We start from the raw sequence: 18,326 nt of genomic DNA, 5'->3' as shown, positions 1-18,326 counted from the left end.
CCTCCACGGTCAATCCATAAATCCAATTTGACCGAAACCTTAACCTAGCATTGATCTATTGCCAAGGAACTTTCTCCGAACCGTATGTAGAAAATGGATCTCTGGATGAGCTCCGTTGACCTGAAATAGCCACCCTTTAGCTAGATCCTAAGTATACCATGGCCCTGGGGCCATTGGCATCAGTTCTGGGCCTATATAAGGGCCTTAACCCACCCCTCTCTCATTCCATGCGAATTTCCAAACCCTAGGAGAGAGAAGAGAGAAAAGAGAAGGAGAAAGTGAGGAGAAGTGAGAGAGTTGGGGTTTACTGCCGGGATTCGATCCCACCACTCCACGTACCAAATCATCCCTCCTGTATTGCTACACCAGCGATTCCGATTCCATTTTTAGGTAAGAAATCCAAACCCTAATCTGTTTAGGTATCTTGGTAGATGAATCGACGAAATAGCTAACCTATTTCGTGATTCAGGTAGCTGTTGTGTCGTAAATGAAGGCATAGTGTTCGAACTGAGTTCGATACGAGTTTACCAACGAAAGATACGGACTATCAACGTTTAGGTTATGGTTTTCAAGGCTTTCAATGTCAGTAATGATTTATGACTGACTTGATTGCTATCACATATACTTAGATGCGATGTTTTCCGCGTATTACATATATATGAACTATGTTGAAATTAATGCATTCCATGTGTTTGTTTAAATATTTGTATGAATATGGAATTATGATTTGTGCTTGCCATGATTGTTGTTTAAGAATACATGATTGTTGTACGTGTGACAACTCCTTTGTGAAAGGATTTGCTATAATATACGTTTTAACTAATTTATTACATGTATGTGATGTGTAGTTTAAGTATTTGATAAAATGTCTGAATGAGAAAATGCTTGTGGAAATATATTTAATGAGGGTGTTAAGATAGAATTCTCAATTCCCTTATATATAGTTACAGTTTCCTTCTTATAACTTATCTTACTACTACGTGATTTATGGATGAAATGCCTATGTATAATAACATGTGCACTATGTGTTTATTGAAATGTTCAAATGAGATTTATATTTAGATTGGTTATCATATGTTGTCCTGGACTATCACATGTGAATGCTATTATTTTGGAGTGTGGTTGGGGCTACGATGTAGTCCAGGCAATTGGTAATGACTTCCGATCGAGTGGCCGAATCAGTTTAGCCATCACAGACACATTTGATGAATCCGAGGCGTACGGTGATTATCGACAGTGGTTAGGCCACAAGGAGTGTGTATACACTCCATGTCGATTAATTCAACGTGCGCTCGTACCAATCGAACTTGTCCCGTAACCCGATTGGCCTAATGTATGTTCACCATGTATGGATGCTACTGCTTGAATCTAAGGTACCAACTTACCAGTAAAAAGTCCGTTTAACCTTAGTACCACGTTCCGCCAAGACTCATGAGCCGGGCATGGTGGTATAAGACACCGTGTTCGAGCTGTCGGCTTACGCTGAGGTGACGAGCCTCACTGTAGTGACCAGTGAGCAACCCAAACTCGTGAGCTGAATACGGTGGTATGAGACACTGTATTCGACCTGTCGGCCTACGACCAGGTGATGGGCCTCTCGTAGTGACCTTGAGTATACACTAGGACTACGCTAAGGTGATGAGCCTTTCCGTAGTGACCTCGAGTATAAACTATGCCTGCGCTGAGGTAACGAGCCTCTCCGTAGCGACCTGGAACTGCCTATCGTATGTGATTAACTAGGATTGACGACCCTAGATGGATCATCGTTTGGGTTAATGATATAAATGGAGGTACCTTAACTTTCCAAACTTGCTGTATGAATAGGTCAAATTAAGAACTTGGATAATCATGCACATGCACCGCATTGCATGTGCCTTTGGCATTAGAGTTGAGCACAGCAGGAGTGTTACATGCGTGACCGTGAGATGATGTCATAGAGGGAGTACAGGCGAGGGCATACATCATTAATACATATCATCCTTGCATTAACTAGAGTATTTAAGAATGCTTGTTGTATTGTTTTATCATTACTACTTAATTGAATTGATAACATGTTAACCTTTGCCTTATAACTCCACTGAGTTGATCACTCACTCCCACTCTGGGACGGTGTTTTAAAACACCAACTAAACTCTGTTGTAGTTTCAGGTGATGTCGATGCTTATGAGGCGGAGCCTGACTTCTGTCAACGAGGAGGAGTTCTCCTACCTGCAACTCTCTGACGGGTCTATGTAAACCTGGAGTTGCATCACTGGGGCTATAGGGATATGGATTAGATGACATTACACTTTATCATTTTGTATATTTTGGAACTATACATGTAATTATTTAACCTGGTAACATGTTCACACTTTGGAGACTTACAACAACTTATATGTTTTATATATTTAGCACAGTCTTCCCCTTGCGTAATTAAATCGTCTCTGGAGTATGATATGCTCATCTAGGGTAATCTCATTCATGTTTAATGCACTAATACGGACAACATTTAATCATCATTATTTATGTTGCATAAGTGATGCGTTGGAACTCGGGAGTTGAGCTTCTGCTCGACCCCCGATTTTCAGGGCGTTACAGTATTCACGGACTTATCAGCATAATTCTGCATTACTTTGATATTGCATTCTGAGCATGCTTATATTGCGCACACACTCTCACCACCCACTAAGATTTCTATAAGCTTATGCATAAGTGATGCGTGCAGGTGACGCTAGGACGCCGCAGCAGCATTGAGATTGGGGCGTGCAGCAGACTTCTAGAGCTTCCGATTTCGTTATTGTATTTCCCTTTATACGCATTGTACTCAAAGTTTTTAATCATAGTGGATTTGTGATGATATTGTTGGTTGTTGTTTGTGGGTTATGCTTACTGCGAATCAAATTCATATTGAAAATCCTCTTTATACGATCCCAGGATCGGAACCTGGTGTATGGGTGTAGGGAGTCGAAAATGGGATACTACGAAGGTTGTCGACGTCAGATTCGGCAATTAGGAATCTTATGAGCCCGGTTTCTGAATTTGGGACGTAACATCCGCGATGTGGTCGGAGGCTTTGACGCTCTTTACGAGCATGTCGTCGACGTAGACCTCCATGGTTCGACCAATCTGTTGGGCAAACATCTGGTTGACCAACCTCTGGTATATTGCACCGCGTTCTTCAGGCCGAAAGGCATGACTCAGTAACAGTAGAGTCCCTTGTCGGTGATAAAGTTTGTCTTCTATCTGTCTGGAGGATACATCGCTATCTGGTTGTAACTAGAGTATGCGTCCATAAAAGTGAGAAGCTCATGCCCGGCCGTGTTGTCGACCAACTGGTCGATCCGAGGTAGGGGGAAGCTGTCCTTGGGGCACGCCTTGTTTAGGTCCAAGTAATCCACACAAACCCGCCATTTTCCGTTGGCTTTCTTTACAAGAACCACATTTGTGATCCAGTCTGGGTAATGGACTTCTTTAATTAAACTAGTGCCGAGGAGTGGCTATTGTCGTGTACCTTGTAGGCTCGAAAGCCTCATTTTTTGCTTCACTGGCTTGTGTTTTAGGTTCACATTTAGCTTTTGGACCATGATCTCCAGAGAGATACCTGGTATGTCTTGATGGGACCATGCGAAGGCATCTTTGTGCTGTCCTAGGAAGGTCAGCATCTGGCTTCGCTGTCAGCATTCAACGACAATCCGAGTTGAACCGTTCTACTCGAGTCGGAGTCATCGAGTGGAATGGTGACTAGATCCTCAGTGGAGGAACCCTTCGCAGAAGTGTCTGCTCTGGGGTCGAGTACATTTATTGTGATGGCCTGCTTCGCTGAGCACTTCCTAATTGTTATCGAATAGCACCTCCGAGCTTCTCGCTGATCTCCTCAAACATAGCCGACTCCTCCTTCAGTAAGGAACTTCATCATCAAATGGTATGTGGACACGACCGCTCTCATGACGTTAAGGGACGGTCGCCCAATGATGGCGTTGTGGGATGATGGTACATTTAACACCTGGAAGTCCACCACCAGGGTCACCTGGTTCTGCCCTTCTCCTGCTGTGACTGGGAGAGAAATCACGCCCTCGGAGATCACCTTATCACCCGCGAATCCGTGCAATAGTGTCTTCACAGGTCGAAGACGCGACCTGTCTATCCTATTTTGTCGAACGTCTCCGAGTACAATATATAGGCCGAGCTCCCGGTGTCGACCAGGATGCAATAGACCTTGTGGTTGTCTATTGTCATCGCGACCACCAAGTCATCGTCATGGGGATGCTGAATTCCCCATGCATTGTCCTCTGTAAATGTAAGGCTACATGGACTTACTCGGAGTTCTTTCCTTCGCTTGCCGGCCGAGTAGACGTAGTGCTCGGGGTCGATGCTCCGGGAATAGGCTTTACAAGCCCGATTCGAGTCACCGCCTCCGGATGGACTACCATAGATTGTTTGGATCTCTGTAACTTCGTCTGCAACTCTACTTGGTTGGTTATCCTTCCGAGCTTGTTTCTCTTCCTTCGCATATTAACGTAAGTGACCCTTGCGAATGAGGGTCTCAATTTCTTCTTTCAGGTCGACACAATCGCTGGTATTGTGCCCATGATCACGATGAAAGTGGCAATACTTGTGTTTATCCCGCTGATCGGCCTTTGTCTTCATACAATTTAAACAATGCAGTAGCCTTTGGTCTTAAATATCCAGTGGGATTTCCTCCAGAGACGTGTTGAGAGGAGCATACAAGCTAAACTTTCTCTCGGGCCTCCTGCTCGGCTTCCGGTCTCGAGAAGCATTGTTGTCCGACCTTCTTTTGTTTGCTTGTTGTGGCACTTCATCCTTCCGCCTCTTCTCTTTAGACGAAAGCTTGGAGGTCTGGTTTCTCTTGGGCGAGCTGAAGAACTCTTCAACATTTTTGTATTTCTGTGCACGATTGATGAGTTCGCCAAGGGTAGTCGGTGGATTCTTCCCTATCAAGAAGAGAAATTTCCCTTCCTTGAGCCCGCTGATCATCGCAGACAGTGCCATCTTGTCGGAGTAGTCATCCACCTGTAGAGCCTCCTCATTGAAGTGAGAGATGTAATCTTTCAATGACTCTTCGCTCTTTTGCTTAAGGGTAAGCAAGTGGGTTGATGGTTTCCGGCTCTTCTTTCCGACGATGAATTGCGTTAGGAACAATCTACTGAGCTCGGCGAAAGTACTGATCGACCTTGGCTTCAGTTGTCGGTACCAATTCCTTGCAGCCCCTGTAAAGGTTATTGAGAACGCTCTACACATCATCGCCTCCAATGCCAACCAAATCTGCATCCACGAGCGGTAAGACTCCACGTGCTCTGTTGGGTCCTCGAACCCTAAGTACCGAATGATAGGGGCATCTTAAACCTCAGAGGCATTTTCGCACTCATAATATCATTGGTGAATAGAGGTTCCGTTTCTTCCATCATCGCTTTTACTGCAGTTGAAGCGGGGGTCTGTTGGTTCCGCTGTAGAGTCTTAATCTGGTTCCGAAGTTCATTAAATTGGGCTTCACACAGATCCCGGTTTTAAGCAATAGTTTCTCGAGGAGCCTCGACCTTGGGCATTTTGCCCCTTCTCCTCCTCTCCAATTCATGGCGAAGGTCAGTCAGGACCAACGCCGAGATTACTGATACGTACGTCGGGGCTTGAGTCATCGCATTTCGTGTAGGATCCTGAGCTCGAGCGGATTGGTTTTGGGACACTCCGGCTCACGAGCACACGAGCACTGGCTCTTCCGTTGCTGCTGGGGCGACCTCTTCCCGGTTAAGAGGTAGTTGTTGCCCCTGCTATTGCTTCATTTGATTGATTTCGTCCATTAACACCTGCACCTAGTTTTGTAAAGCCCTATATTTGCCTCCTCGACTTCGGAACCATTGGGATAGTCCTGTCGGAGCTGACTCAGCATGGAGTAATGAAGACGAGCGTGGTTGCCCGTTCGGGTCAGGTTCCATGGTCGCTACTGAGAGTGCTTTCTTCTTTCCTCTGACCATTTCTGGTAAAGCTACCAAGTCTTTTTGTTACAAATTCCCATATACGGCGCCAAAATGTTGATGAAAAATTCTGGCTTCTCCAACCATGCCCCAACGGCTAACTCCGAGCCCTAATGGCTAGCTCCGAGCCCTGTGAGCCTGCACAAGAGAAAGACAAAGGAGACCCTGGCTAGAGCAGGGGACCCTCCGATGCCAAAATCAGGCTAAGAATCTGGGTCTAAGTAATGTAGCTGGAGGTTTAGAGTGCCAAATGTTGCGTACCTATTTCAATGGATTCATCTCATATTTATACCTTTGGATCAAAGGGAACGTGGCCATCAATCTCGGCACGATCTCTTCCATCAAGCGGGAGCTGCACATGCACTGATGTCAGCCGTTATCCTTAGATCGTGCACCAGACAACTCTCCAACATGCCTCATTGGGATTGATCCCTTAGCGTAATCCTCGGCCACGTATGCATCTGAGACGATCTCAGCCCATGGCCCTCCGAGTCTATTAGTGAGTTAGTCTTGGTCGAATCTCGAATGACTTATGTCGGCACCGAGTATTAGATCTCCGACTCTTGCCTATGGGTCGGAGATATATCACCATATTCCCATCGGAGCTGGGTCTCGCTCACAATTCTCCGAGATATTGATCGAAGTCGACGGGTTGGGTGCATTCTGGTTTCTCCCAAGTTCCAGGCTGGAGTCAAGGCTCAAACGTGTTATCCAGGGCCGTAGTTCTTCGGATGAGAGTTCCAGACGTTGGTGTGACCCATTCTACCTCTCTTATACAACCCTGGTTTTGAAATCGTAGTTCAAAAGTGTGGTCTGCTTGGAAGTAGTGTTATTATGCCAAGGCTCTACTCGTCAATTTCTATAAGTTGGCCTTTATTGGGTTCAGCTTAGATTTTCCCATAATAATACTAATGAGGAATATTAAAGTTAACTTAGTGATTAAATCCAAACTCCTATGAATATACTACATAATTTAAGTAAATAGTTATTTTTAGATTACAGGAAGTTTTGAATTTAGAGTGCCAAGCACAACTAACGGATTCTAAATCCATGGTGCCAAACAAGGCCTTAGGTCCTGTTTGGTCCTTGGAATTAAATGGTATGGATTTGTATTAGATGAGATTAACAATATTACTGCACAATAATTACATGTATGGAAATATCATGATATTTCGGCCATCTAATCCCCTTGAAAAAGCACTTAATTAAGCAAAACCTATTTGGTGGATTATGGATTGTAATCAACAAACCAAATTCACAATGGATGTCGGTATAACTAGAATGTCACATGCAAATGGCGTATATGAATGGACGGCGTAGATAAAACATATGCATCAACGTGGGACATGTGCAGTAAATCTCGGATCCACAAAACACTCGCATCGACCGAATGCAATTCCATCCCACTTAATCCCAACTCTCCCCATCCTTCCCAAATCTCACGTGGGCCCACATGTGTAGTGGATTTATAATAGCATCCTTAGTTTCAGCCATGGACGCATAGACCGTCCTCTGCGGTTAGCAAACCTCATTTTCTCCCCCGACAACCGTGAATTACAGCACTGCTCTATCGTAAGCACCGTTCGTCAGGTGGGCCTATTAAGGGATGTCACGTCCCAAGCGTCTTTCCCTTCTCTGATCCAATATGGACCTTTAGCTAACCGATTCACATACGGTCACTAATATGGATGGTTAAGATCGTACTGTAGATAAGAAATCTCTGACGTGGAAGGACGTGGATCAGGTGGTGTTGACAGCACCACCCAACGTGATGTATGTGTTTTATATCCACGTCGTTCATCTTTTTTTTCCCCCTTATTTTAGTCCATGAACCCACAAATGAAACATATACAAATCTCAAGTGGACCACACCATAGGAAACGGTGGTGATTGAACATTACGGTGAGCCCCAGTAAGGTTTCAATGGTGAGTGTCATTGTCTCCAATTTTTCGTGTGGTGTGGTCCCTTGAGCTTAAGATCTGCATTTTTATTTTTTTTTGGATATGCTTCGTTTTTGCATCAATACCCTAAAATGATCTGTTGAAACTAATGGACGGTGTGGATAAGACATATACATCATGGTGGGTCCCACAGAGTTTACTCAGTACGCAGTCCGCTGCCCCGTCCGATGGGGAAAGTTCTGATTCATGGTGGCACTTCATTCGGTCGAGCATAAATCAATTGAGCTCTAGTAGCAAGGCTCGCTTGTAGATGTTCGCCTCCTCTGCATCACTTTATGATGATCCAGACCGTTCATCCAGAAGATCCTGCCAGATATGAGCCGATGCTAAAACCACACTAGTAATGACACTTCCCGTCTACAGTAAGATGAGTTGGAAACTGGTTTTAGCTCAACCATGAAATGCTTTGAAAAACGATGGAAAGTGAGTTTTGATATGAAAACAAAATTTCTATCTTATGAATCCAAACAGGCCACCGGTAAAAATCTAAGAAAAATGAACTGGGGTGATTGCGTGCCAGGTGGCATCTGGACCGCTCATCTGACAATAACGGCCTACCGCTAAAGTGGAATGGATCGAGTGGATAAGATCAAGGCTAATTTGAAGAGGGGTGCAACGCCCGGTACGTGTGGGTCACGTGTACGGCCTACCAGATAGATGCTCAGACACGTTATTCAAGGGAAAAGATCTATAGCCCGCTGGATTAGACAATGAATGATGATATAGCACGGGTGGTTTTAAAAAAAAAAACTATCTGATTTGATGATCCTGGGTCCCGGCTTGGCCCGCGAGCAAACAATTTAAAAGGCCAATGGCTCATTTATGTCCCACGTGTCAACTCCTTCGCTGGAATGGTTAGGATCGTCCAATTAGTAAACGCTTTCTATCAGACTATCTACTGCGATACAAACAGAAGAAAGGTTCTTATCATCAAGAGGGTTTTACGTTGGTGGGCCTGGGGACCATAATTTCAAGTGGTCTCATAAACTACCAAACCAGCCATGTGAAGCCAGTTAAAAAGGCTGCTACTGGTCGATACAGTACCCGCCGCAAAATAAACGGCCTAAATAGCCGGTGTCATCACGGCCGCCAGGCGCGGTTTCGGTGGATGGTCCGCCCCCGTATCTACCGCGGTAGGTGGAATGGGGACGCGGATTAGATTCTGACAGGTGGAGTAGCGAGACTCGCCAATGACCTTACGTTACCAAGTTCTGTGTGGACCCTACTATGCTGTATGTGTTGTATCCACAATCGTCTATCCATTTAGAGATATCAATTTAGGGCCTGTTTGGCTGGACCGATCCCATGATATTGGGAGGGATGGGATCGCGATATCCCAGGATATGCATGACGAGCCAAACAGACCCGGTGAACGTGTCCCGGGATATAAGCAATCTCATGGATCTTAAAACAATCCACTGACATCACCATCATTACCTTAAAATTGATCCCATCCTTTAGTTGGACGGATTGGAAGGTAAAATCCAGGGATACGTCGGGCATGCCAAACAGACCCAGAGAACTTGTCCCGGGATATAGCAATCCCATGGATCTTAAACCAATCCACTGACACCACCATTGTTAACTTAAATTCCATCCCATCCCTCCTCATCCCATGGGATTCGCCCAGCCAAACAGGCCCTTGAAGTATTAGCCAAAGACTGAGGCAGATCCAAAGCTTTAGTGGACCCACCATAGCGGGAAGATTAATGCTTTCCTAAGGCCCACCATGATGTTTTTTTTTTTTTTTTTCGAAATCCAACCTGTTCAAAAGTTAACAAAGACATTTGACGCGAGGATGAACACGATGAGGTCAACCGGAGGATAACTATTCCAAATCCACGGAGCTTCTCTGGACACCTCACAGAGACTTCTCGAATCCACGGGGAAAAAAAAGAAGAAATAATTTTATAATATACGAAAGAAACTTATTGATTGATTGATTGCTGAAATAAATGAGTCTACAACCCTCTAAATAGGAATAGCAAGACTTTGAATAAGTTTAGGAATTAAACTATAACTAAAACTCCCTAAAATTCGTAACTTACTATAAATAGTAAATTTTCTATTTATGGTAAGTGTCCTATGTGCTTAACCATGTTATTCTCCTAATTTTTCTAAGCATTTTTCATGTTGGGCACAACTCCTAAAGGCCAATGGATGAAGACTTGTAATCAAACTAAAACTTACTATTTATAGCAAAAACAGAATTAAACATGAAATTCGGCCATTGATATGACGGAATCTTGCAAATTCGGCGTGGGCAACCGAGCTACACCGGGTTGGTTGGGTGAAGTAGCTCGTCCTACCCTAAAATCATATATGGTACGTCGAGCAACTCATTCTGGTTTGCGAGATATGCCTGTTTTAAGGTTTCGACAGTCTTGATGACTTCCACCTTCGATCGGGCCTTCTCTGGTCCATCTTGGATATGAAAGTGTCTGTGACCCGCCCTACATCAGTCCCCTCCACCTCAAAAGAACCCATCCTCGAGTGCTCATGCTGCTTCGGTTCTTGATATTCGGTCTGGTGCGCTATAACGATACCTAGATCAAAAGTTACAGTCAATTTACGATCCATCTTCTTTTGGTCCAACCATGCTGGAAATGTATCTATGACACGTTCTACATCATACCCGTTCACTTAAAAAACTGGTCCTCGGGTTATTCAAGGTACTTAGCTCATGATTTTAAGATAACTACTGATGCTGATGTTTATTAGCTGTTTTCTTATACTTGGCATTAGGTTATTGAGCTGACATAATATATGTACGCATGTTTTTCTTGACTTGACTAGTATCGATCAGTTCCTTCACTTCTACTTTCAAGATCTCACATTTTTTCTGATAATGTGGGCAATTAGGCAAACTTATCGCTGTAATAAGATCAATGTGATTTTGTATATTTCGCATGGGAGGCAATTTATTAGAGAGTTCATCGATTGCAATTGTCTTGAACTCCTGCAACACTAATTTCAAATCCCCTGGGATGTTCACAGGCTCCATATATTCTTTCTTTTCAACTAATGGATATATATCTCCTGTTTCCTCATATTGTTTAACAAAAGCCTGTTCAGTTGTGAGATACTGTTCCTCCACTTTAGAAGTCTTGGGTTGGTTCTCTCTTCCCACAAGGACGAAGCCAATCTTTCCACTATCTTTAATAAATATAAATGTGTTATCCCGACCTCTATGCGTAGCAATAGCATCAATATTATTTTGTCATAGTCGACCAAGTAACATATGACAAACTTCCATGTCGACTACGTCATAAAGTACTTGATCCTTATAAATTTACCAATTGAAAATGAGACAGTACACTGTTCGGTTACCTCTGTTTTATTGACCTCCTTGATCCATCCAATCGTGTACGAAGATGGATACTTTTCTATTTTCAGTTGTAGTTTTTCCAACATTATTTTCGACACGAGATTCTCACTCTCCTGACATCGATGATCACATTACAAAATTTTTGGCTTACAGTGCACCTCGTTCGAAAGATGTACTCATGATGTAATTCTATTTATACCTTTGGCATGTATAACAACTTCCTCACGATCAAAGTGGTGGCCTGTGATTTACCATCATCTGATGGTGCTTTGCAGAAATAAGGTTGTGTCATTCAGCCACCACGGGCAGTTAAGCATCACTTCGAGCTCGGGGCGAAATTAAAGTGTAACACCCAGGCCAAATCAGAGCGCCGTCCTGGGGCGTCTACTAGCAAACTATCGTAGGACCACACTAGACAGATGCATTGTAGGCACGTGCAGGGCCCACCGTCGATAAGCTAGGATAAGTTAAGTCACCAACGTGAATGAGCCTGAACATGTTCGGGTCGGGCGTGGGCAGTAGAATCAGTCTACCCAGTAATACAATACGACAAACTGTAATGGTTGTGCGACGCCCGAAAAAGGTCCAATAAATCCGAAACTATTGGAAACTGTGGACCTCACTGGGCTTGAGGTCCGTCGTGGATGGTAGGCCTAAACGGCGCCTGAAACCGGGCAATTTAGACCGTCAAGTCGACACTTGCAAAGCGCGACTCTCCAAGCCTAAACCCTTAAATTTTGAAATTTAAATAATTGGCCTTGCCGCTAAAGACAACAAATTACGACTTTCCGACCAATAGATTTCAAACTATATAAACTCAAAAAAAAAAAAAAAAACTCTCCCCCACTCCCATATGAATTTTTCCAGCAAAGTGGGGAGAGAGAGAGAGAGAGAGGAGGGAGTAGAGATAGTAGAAGGGAAGGAGTTCCAAGGAGTTGGGAATTGAGGAAATTCCCTCTCTTATCACGACCCCACGCCGAAAATTGCAACTCCTCCGCCACATAAGCGATTTGCTGGTGATTGAACGGTAACCACCCTATCATCTCCCAAATTTCAGCACATTGAGCCACATGCATGTGTTATAACCTACAAATCCATTTGACACAGGGCTTCGACATAACAATTCACGAGTCCGGTACCCTAAGAGCAACTCCACTAGCCCTCGGCAACCCCTAGGTGCGGACCATTATCTCTAGGTGGTCGTTTATCAAACCTAGACCGAATTTAGTGATTATGAGTGTAGAATTTGCTTCGCATGTCGCTTGCATGTGTTGTAATGGTAGTTTTGGGGTGTTGTCTGAGATAAATCCCGATTAGGGAATGAATGTTGGATTCCCAATCGTCCTAATACTTGCATTGCCCGATTTCCTGTTTACTATGAAAAATCTAAGCATGATATATCCCCAAATTTCTGAAATAAATAGAGAAATTCCTACCACATGTCCCCTATACACATGACTTGAGGAGATTAACTACTAATTTCATCCCATACATGTTTAATTTCTCTGTAATTAGGTTTGTTTACATGCTTATCTATAATTCGCTTACAATTAAAAATTCATGACGATTTATAATGACACTGACAATATCTTATTAATATGTATGTTGAATTCTTTCACAACTACGAGTGGATTGACATCTACTTTAATATGTTTCATTAATACAATGCCCCTCTTGCTGGTTTGGTCAACAACTTCAGAACCCGCATGGGCAACCCCCTCAGTAGGGCTGTTCAAGGACCAATTTAGCCCAATTAGTCGAAATTCAGATACTCGGCAGTAGTTGGACTACGTAGGACGCTTGCTTCCAATGCCATACATTTCGTAATTCATCTAGAGGGGACAAATTGGCTCATCAGCTGGCCGACCATGATCGTTAACACGTATGTACATGCCTGCTTAAACCTGAGACACCCTGCGTCCATTTGTGCCTGTAAGGCCCGTATCCTAGTCCGTACCGTTTCGTCAATTTTCGCGATCCTTCCCTTCGAATTCCGGCAACCAACGACCTATAATCAATGTTTGTGCACGACCCTAAGTCGTATCCCATAGACTTGAGTCAGTTTAATCCGAGACTTGTACCATTGCGATAGCACCATTGCCGCGGTTCCAACGCCGTGTCTTATATACCGATCCGATACCCTAACCAGGAGTGTGGGCCTGCGTTCAGTTCGAGAAAAATGACGCGCTTTGCAAAACCCAAGAGAATCTCTATGATATGTCACATCAATCAATCAATCAATCCCAACAAGGGTCAAGTACACCATCACCTCACACTCATCCCCAAGCAACCCCATAAGTCAAAAAGTTCTTACACACCCCATACCTTTCATAAGTCAAAAAGTTCTTATACACCCCATACCTTTCTTACACAACCTACCCCTAAAGTCAACAATCTCTTACACACCCACCACTCACCACATCCATCACTCCATCACCCATCCCTCTCTCTCTCTCTCTCCTTACAACCCTCTCTCTCTCATTTCTCAAGCTCCATTCTAAGAAACCAAAAACACCACACGTCCAAGCTTCCCAAGTTCTCATGGAGGAGCTTTAATGTACTTCCCACCCTCTCATCTCCCATCTAACCATTCAAACTTCATCTCCTCCGTTAGGATTGAAGCTAAGGAGCAAAGGAAGCTAAGGGAGCAAGAAGAAGACGATGGGTGATCTCGGATCTTCATCTCTTTAATTTTTGTGATGTAAGGGCCCACTTATGGTGGGACCCACCTTGATGTAGGCTTTGTATCAAAGAGGGGCCCATAGTGGCAGGGCCCCTCCATCCTCTCCGCTCTCTCTCTCTCTCTCCATTGTTTTTTTTATATGATGGCCTGTGGCCCACTTGATGCATGACCTTATCCACGCCATCCATTGATGTGGACCCCACTGTTTTTATGGATGGTACGTGCCATGGGCAAAACACAAATATCAGGCTAATCCAAAACAGGTGGGCCATGTGGGACCCACCTTGATGAGGTGTACATCCACATCGTCCGTCTAGGCGGACGCACCAGTGGAGGGTGTAGCTAACAGTGAAGTGTTAACTGTTAATGGGTACATTGACGTGGGGAGTGGTAGCAATGAAGTGTGGACTGACGTGGGTGCACTAACAGTGAAGTGTGTGCAGACAGTGGGGTCCATGGGACCCACACACGTCATCCATCCATTTTGGTGGGCCACGCCACACGCATGTGGTGCATCCACCGTCCAAGGACGGTGGGACCCAGATCCATGGCTCACGTGGTAGGCTGAGTGAAAGATACCTCGTTTCAAAGCTGAGGTCTTGGCACGATTCCCTAGTGCAGGTGGCTATAGTGGAGTGTGGACTGACGGTGGGGTCCATGGGACCCATCCACGTCGTCCATCCATTTGGAGTGGGCCACACCATCATGTACGTGTGGTGTCCACCATCCTTGGACGGTGGAACCCAGCTCACGTGTGGGGCCCTCCTTGATGCACATGACTGTCCAGGCCGTGGATGGCCTGGACGTTGATTTATTATATAATATAATATATATAAGATTATATATATATAAAATACTACATCCGGTAGGTTCCCATGTGGGGACCCACCTGCTATGATATTGTATAAGTAATATAATATATATATAATCTTATATATGTAGTTGTGATATTTATATAATATATAATATATATTTTATATGTAGATACATAAAAGCTGCACAGCAGTAGTTATATCCGTAATATATATAATATATATAGTTTTTATTTACATACATAAGGGTGGGCCCTACGTGGGACCCACCTCTGCTGTTCTTTAAAGCAGCCTTAGCTGCATGTACCACAGATATATGGCTACCCTGTGACCTGCTACTGTATACGGCAGTAAGCTCCGTGGGTCCCACCTCTTCCATCCACGCCGTCTATTTATGGGACCCACCAAGATGCTTGTGTCGTATACAAATCGTCCAACCATTTGTGAGATCATTTTCAGGCATGATTAAAAGAATGGGTAAGATCTAAAGCTCAAGTGGAGCCCACCATTTAAATAGTGGACAGCGACATCCACCGTTGGAAATTCTAAGGACCACAGTGGTTCCCACTCAAACTGATATTTGGTCTTCACTTCATCTATCCCTATGTTAACTTATGAATAGGTCAGGTCTTAAAAAAATGTATAAGGGCGGGCCCGATTGACATACATGAAGCCCATTGGTAAGGCCCATTTGAGTCGGCCCATTTGATTCGGCCCATCTGAGTTGGCCCACCATTCAATCAGCCTGATGCGATGTATGTGAGGCCCATGGGTGAGGCCTAATGTGATGTATTCAATGCCCATGGGCGTGGCCCATTATGATACACTTGAGGCCCTCGTATGAAGCCCAATGCGATGTATGTGAGGCCCAATGTAATGCATGTGTAGCCACCGCGTTGCATATAAATCCCTTATGTGGGCAACTCCTTGGGAGCATGTTGGTTAGGTGTCCATATTGATGGGCAATGATGGTTAGACGTCCTCATTGTGACATTCCCTTAGGCCTTGTTAGGCCCATTCTCTTTGTGGGTTAACCCAAATAAGTGGGCCCCATTCGCCGTAGACGGATGACTCTGTGCTATTGGATTTGATATAACCACGGCTAAGTGCCGGTCTTTTATACTATGGTTGATTGGCTGATCATATATGGACCCTGCTTTGTTTATTTGTTGATTATCGGTGCCAATTATCGAGGCTGACATCGATTATCGACCCTGATTATCGGTGCCGATTATCGACCCTGATTACCGGTGCATATTATCGATGTTGATTATTGGTGCCGATTGTCGTGATCGATTTGTCGATTCCGATTATCGATCGATTCCGATTATCGTGGCTGATTGCCTATTAGCGATTGAGGCCGTTTATTATGACTGATTGCCGATTCCAATTGACATGACCGATTTGCAGATTCCGATTATTGACCAATTCCGATTATCATGGCCGATTGCCTATTAACGATCGAGGCCGATTATCATGACCCATTTTCGATTTTCGATTGACATGACCGATTTGGTGATTCCGATTGTCGTGACCGATTTGTCCATTTCGATTGTTGTGGCCGGTTGCCGGTTCCGATTGACTTGACCGATTGCCGATTAGCGATCGAGGCCGTTTATCATGACCGATTGTCGATTCCGATTGACGTGACCGATTTGCCGATTTTGATTATTGACCGATTTCGATTGTCGTGACCGATTACCTATTAGTGATCGAGGCCGACTGTCGATTTTCGATTGACGTGACCGATTTATCGATTCCAATTATCGATCGATTCCGATTGTCGTGACTGATTTACCGATTTTGATTGTCGAGGTCGAGTATCAAGGCCGATTTCGAGTGTCGATTCCAATTGTTGAGGCCGATTCTGATTGTTGATGCCCATTATGATGTATTCGAGGCCCACGGAACGTGGCCCATTGTGATATATTTTCGGCTCATATGGTGAGGCCCGACTTAATATATATTAGGCCCGTGGGAGCGGCCCATTGCGATGTATATTAGACCCGTGAGATGTGACCCACTTAATGTATATGTGGCCCATGAGTGAGGCCCATCGCGATGTGTATTAAGCTCTTGAGTGAGGCCCATGGTGTTGTATATTTGGCCCTAGTGTGAGGCCATGAGTCCACTGTATGTTAGGCTCTATATGGGTCATGCCTTGGAAGCAATGTTGGTTAAATGTCCACTTTGTCGAGGTTGATTGTTGATGCCGGTTATTGATACGATTATGAGTATGTGACCGCATAGCATCATGATACATGCCCATATGCATCATCTGCATATTTGTTCTGAGATGTGGTTGACCTTTGCATATATCATTGGGCAGGTTGTTATGAGACTCTCTGATAAGCGGAGGTTATCTCACATGAGCGCACGATATGCGCAGGATTGGTGAATGACTGGATTGTATGACTTATGCATCTTGCATTATGTGTTGTGATTACTATACGCCCTAGCGACATCAGGGCCGTAGCCTCCACAAGCATATCGTGGATGGCCAGATGGAACACCAAAAATGTTTGGTTCGAGCATTGGGTTGCCATAGATGGCCCTGGGTGAAAATCCCTAAAACCCTTTTGGTACCAGAGGACGCTCCAACGTCGAGATCGAGTGGATGTACATGAGCGCCCGAGTGCCGAATACTAAGAGGCCGCTTCTCCCACTATGTCGTAGTCGGTTGGGAGGGAGTATAGCCTTACCAGCCCGAGGGAGTAGGCATAGCTAGGCTGAGTTTGACCAGCTCGAGGAATGGGTCGAACTAGGTAGGTATTGGCAGACTACTAGCAAGGCGGATAGTGAAGTCTCTTCCACTTATCCAGTTGTGAGCTTGATGGGGCAGCAGGTGGCGTAGAGTGTACTAGACCCCGATGATGATCTAAGAAAGGAAACGTACTGATATGTGGACTTATTGAGTAGGAGTTGCATACTCATGCATTCGTTTCATTCACTATCCACTCGGGCTAATGGTGCGCAACTAATTATTGTGTACCTTCGCATGACCAGGATTTCGGTTGGGCGCACGACTAACCTGAGATCAAAGTTCACCACATTGAGTCTGACTATCCAAATTTAGGTATGGAACTGGTTTGGATAGAAGTCCCTTGTGATGGACCCCATAGCTTTCGATACTACATTCTATCATCCCGACTTTACTCCAGCTTGGTCATTTCATTCGCACCGCATATTGTATTGCATCTACAATACTTAACATTTTGGGTTGCTATGTTTCTGCATTGATATGACAATTAGTACTCATGCCTTACATCGCATAGCCTTGGTACGACTGATGACACTCATAGACTTATCAGTATATTTTCGTTTATTTCGATATTGTATGATTTATGGCATTGTATCTTCGGCATCTAATATTTGGCTCGCTTTTACTCATCATTTACATAATTGATTTGCATTGTGTACCCTGATATTGTATGACTCATGGACTTGTCAGTACTTCCGCTTACTCTGATATTGCTTACTTGACACTTACCTTGTGCATACACTTTCACCACTTACTAAGCTTTCTATAAGCTTATGCATGATAGATGCGTGCAGGTGGTGTCAGGTTGCAA

The sequence above is a fragment of the Magnolia sinica genome, chromosome 6, assembly GCF_029962835.1.
Source record: "Magnolia sinica isolate HGM2019 chromosome 6, MsV1, whole genome shotgun sequence".
Classification (NCBI taxonomy): Eukaryota; Viridiplantae; Streptophyta; class Magnoliopsida; order Magnoliales; family Magnoliaceae; genus Magnolia; species Magnolia sinica.
Note: the sequence above shows the minus strand (reverse complement) of the source record.